At 37.4% G+C, this 4719-nt stretch overlaps 1 pseudogene; it reads left to right on the top strand.

Moving 5' to 3' along the window:
• The first annotated feature begins 4199 nt into the window (after window positions 1-4199).
• Window positions 4200-4318, top strand: LOC121769612 (annotated as a pseudogene).
• The last annotated feature ends 401 nt before the right edge of the window (window positions 4319-4719 follow it).

Here is a 4719-nt window from a genome sequence, read left to right on the forward strand (position 1 = left end):
AAGCGCGGGAAATGAATGAAAAACAATGGAACCCCGGATTACTTTTAATTTCGGATTTGGATGAGCATTGCAATATTACTTCTGTAGTGGCTGCTCGTAATATTTCAATATAGGCTTATATTAAATTGTGGGTTCAATTTAATTAGTAAAAAGCTAATTGGAGGGGGCATATCTAAAACCTTCCATAGATCCCTGACTGGGCACAATATGTGACTTAATATAAATATGAGAATAAAGGAGACAAAACAGATACTTTATTTTTCCTCATAATTTTCGTCCCCCTCCTATTCCTTATAGGGGACGATTTTTCTCTCCCCCGTGAGATAGATTTCTGTCTTCTTTATTTAAGTCCTAGTATTATGGTGAGATCATCCCACACTGATATAAGCATTCAGTCCGAGAACCAGTCAGAAGATCTGTGGTTTAGTACTCAAGATCTTCACGTGGAGAAGGCGCGAGCTATCTTCGATTCTTTGGAGAATCATCAAGGTAAAATGGCTAATCCGTAGAAAAGCATGTTTTAGGTTTCAATTATGCTTAAAGCATGATTTAATTTGAGATATGAGTATGATACATGTGATAATTGAACGAATAGAATTTGGCTAAATAATCCACTAAATAGATCGCTTTCATTATCTGATTTATTTTATGCACGCTTCCGCTGCCAACCCCTTCGCATTCTTCGTCGTGGGATCGATCCTTACTTCCCTATACTAGTTAATAATATTGTGGGTTAAGTTTTTGAACGTAGTCTGTGATCGCGCGTCCAACGACATGTGGATAGGTCTCGGTGGTCTGCTTGACCAGTTAGGTACAGTCGGTCTGCTAGACCAGTCTGCTTCCCTACTTGTTTATCTTACTATACGCGTACCGAGAGATATGCAGCTTCAGGCACAAAGTGGATTATAAACACTAGGGTTGTCAATCCTAGATTAATAACTCCTAAAAGCTCTGAAAGACTCATAATGTTCTCACTATCAATTAACAATGTCGTTTTAAGGGAAACTAATTGTAACGTCAACTAAGTTCTTCTAACTCGCCAACCTCCTCTCAGGATTATGTAGCAAGTCAATAGATCATCACAGAATGTGTCACTCAAACGTGAAGCAATTATCCAACACTTAGATTAGAAGCGAAGTAGTGAACAAAATGAATATTAAATAAAGAGGAATTATATAACCAAAGTCGTTACTAACACATCCCTAGAATTCTATGAATTTAGTTACACATAATTAAATAAACTAAAGACATAGTTTGTAGGGAAAACAATGAAAAAATAAGAACTAAAGTAATAAAACCCAAAGGTTGAATTCTTGTAGCTTTGATATTCTCTTGAATACTTCTGCAAACACCTTGGACTTGATGAACAATGTAGAACTCTCAAAGTATTCTTGCTCTGAAATTATGCAGCAAAAGATCATGATTGATGAAGCTTGAGGGGGGTATTTATAGCCTTATTTTCGTATCCCTTAATTATGGCAAATATTCAGCACAGTATGGTAAATCTTGGAGAGAAAGTAGGTTAAATCTGTGCGCCGCGTTTTCCCAGCGGGCCGCTGCACTTTCTTAAGCGGTCGCTGGCGAGTGTTCCGTAGCTTCTGTCTCTTGATCAGCCATCGCTGCACTTTGTTTAAGCAGTCGTTGGCAATCATCCCATAGCTACTGGATCTTCCGGAGCTATCGTTGCGCACCACCTAGTGGTCGTTGGGCGTGTTCCTCTTTTTCAGCGGACCGCTACCCTGTTCAGCTGTCGTTGGCGGCCAACGGTCGCTGGCTGTGTTGCAACGGACCGTTGTACCTCTCGAATGCTCCAGATTTCTAACTTCAACTTTTAGCTATCTTTATAGGCTCTATTTTGAACATTTCTCACAAAACACGTCAAAATACCAAAATGGATAAAATATGCAATTATAGGACATGTAAAGCAACTTTTACATTCAAAACGGACCAAATAATGGCCTTAAAATAGTGCAAAACCGAGTGTATCAACAGCTCACTGAGTATATCAAGTAATCAGCCCTGCATATATTTTCTTTATGTGCAGGTTGAGTGGTGATGGTTACGGCGGATGTTGAGTAGAAGCTGTTGGAATCTGATTGCGTCATGTCTTCATACATAGGCGGCACTCATGACTCTCTTTCACTATATTTCCACTGACATGTACACTATTTACCCCAAGACAATTATTTCTTTTCCTTAGTCGTATTGATGACATTAAACACTTTTGATATTATTATTTCATTGTATTGATTAGTATTATTAAATACACTTCTTTTCTTCATTTATTATCGAGTCAAGTTAAATACCGCCATTTATTGTACATTTTTCCACCGTCTTCTTTCCCCGCTTCTTATCGCTCACCTCTAGTCGCGAACTCCACCCGCCTTGGGCTATCCTTAGCTGGGGCGGGTCGTGACAACAAAATCGCTCGTGGAGTATAATGCAGAGAGTTTGGTTCTCTTTGGTGCACAACTTGAAGTCACACTCCAGCAATACTGAAGTCACGGCGCGTATGACACCTTCCCTAGCGGTGCGACACCTAAGACTGGGGAAGAGTACTGAAATACTGAAATAACGGCCTTATCGTACAGAAAAATACCAAAAATACTGAATTTTCGGTATACAGTGATTTTCGGTATGGTATGATACCTTACCGAAAGATTTCGATAAGGTAACGATATGAATTTTCATATATTGTGGTATGCCGCTGCATACCGAAATTCTGTATATACCGTAAATTAAGGTATTCACCGTAAAATATAAATATAATTATATATAAAATATATTTTATATATTTTAAAATTATAAAATCTATTGTGAAATACAAATAAAATTACGAATACAATATATTCCATTCGTCCCATATTAAGAGTCACTTTGATTTTTCTGCACTCGTTTTATAAAAATGATAATAAATAGCTAAAGTGGAAAAATGGTTCCCTCTCTTACTTTACCATTTCTTCACTTCAACTATTTATTATCATTTCATAAAACGAGTGCAGAAAAGTCAAAGTGATTCTTAATGTGGGACGAAGGGAGTATTTAATACATTTTTAAACTACAAAATATATATAATATTCTTAAAACTCAAATTATCTATCTTCATTGATGTTGAAATTCAGGTACACCGCAAAAGTACGGTATACTGAAAATGAGGTACGGTATCGGTATGAAAATTTATCATACCTAAAATAAGGTATACCAAAATTAGGTATATCAACAATTTTGGTAAGGTAAAGGTATTATTTTTTCGCATACTTAATTTATCATATGGTGGTTTCGGTAAGATATACATTACCTACCCACCTCTAGCATCACCCCCCCCTCCATATGTTTTTGATAGCCTAAATCATTGATTGAAATGGACCAAATGATAAATTGAAATGCTGAGATTGGAATTCATATAAAATATACTCCCTTCGTCCCATTAAATATAACATGTTTATTTTTTAGGCACAGGATTTTAAGTAAGCGTGCTTTGACGAGAGTAGTACTCGGATGGGTAACTTCCTGGAAGTCCTCGTGTTACACCCCTTTTTACGAGTACATTCATTTTTTTCCTTCATTTTAGTACTATTTTAGTTGGTCTTACTCCGGTCCAAAATTCCATGACCTTTTAGTGACTGACGAGTACGAAGAAGGAAGGTACGACATTCTCACCACACTAATATTAGCGGGTCCCACAACCTTAAACGTGCCGAAAAACAGTACTCCCTTCGTCCCATAGTAGTGGAGACATTTCTTTTCGGCACACGATTTAAGAAAAATTGTGTTAAGTGAGTTAAGTAAAAGAAAGATAAATTAAGAAATTAAATGGTAGAGAGATGGAGAGAGAATCAAGGAAGAGAGAGTGAAGTAACACAGAAGAAATGTGTTGACTTTTACTTAAAAGAGAAATGACTCCACTACTATGTAACGTACTAAAATGAAAAAATGACTCCACTACCATGGAACGAAAGAAGTATTGTGATCTAAAATGTGCCCAAAATGGCTTGAAACGACCTTTTTTTTGCTCTCAACAATACCGACGGGCTAAGCCCATGGCTCAAGACGTGGGGCTCGGCGAGTGCTTCTTGATGATATGTTGTGGGTCTCGTAACTCCTTCCAGTTCAAAAGTTATGTCCGTCTGAAGTGTGGGGGATCAGAACCTACGCACAGGAGCGTACTCTATGAAAGAATAAAGTGCAGTGCTATTGGCGGGTGTGATCGTACCAGCACTAATGCACCGAATCCCATCAGAACTCCGAAGTTAAGCCTGTTTGAGCGAGAGTAGTATTAGGATAGATGACCCATTGGACAGTCCTCGTGTTACACCTCGATTTGCGAGTAAGTTCATTTTTTTCTTCACTCTAGTTCTATTTGAGTTGGTCTTACTCCAATCCAAATTTCTTGACCTATTAATGATTGAAAGATAAGGGCCAATATTATACAATAACACAAAACTAATTCATTAATGTTCATGTCCATCGTACCTGACGTTATTATGTCATGTTTAGGATAAAAGGCACAAAATCAGAGCATCGTTTCCCTTTAGTTTCCACGAACTAATGATTCTTTGTACTCCCTCCGTCCCACAATAATAGTCATATTTTGTCATCTTGGTCCGTCCCACAATAAGAATTACATTTCGCTTTTACTATAAATGGTAAGTAGGTCCACATTCCATTAACTCGCTTCACTCACATTTTATTATAAAACTAATATTCCACTAACTTTTC

The sequence above is a fragment of the Salvia splendens genome, chromosome 15, assembly GCF_004379255.2.
Source record: "Salvia splendens isolate huo1 chromosome 15, SspV2, whole genome shotgun sequence".
In the NCBI taxonomy this organism is placed as follows: Eukaryota; Viridiplantae; Streptophyta; class Magnoliopsida; order Lamiales; family Lamiaceae; genus Salvia; species Salvia splendens.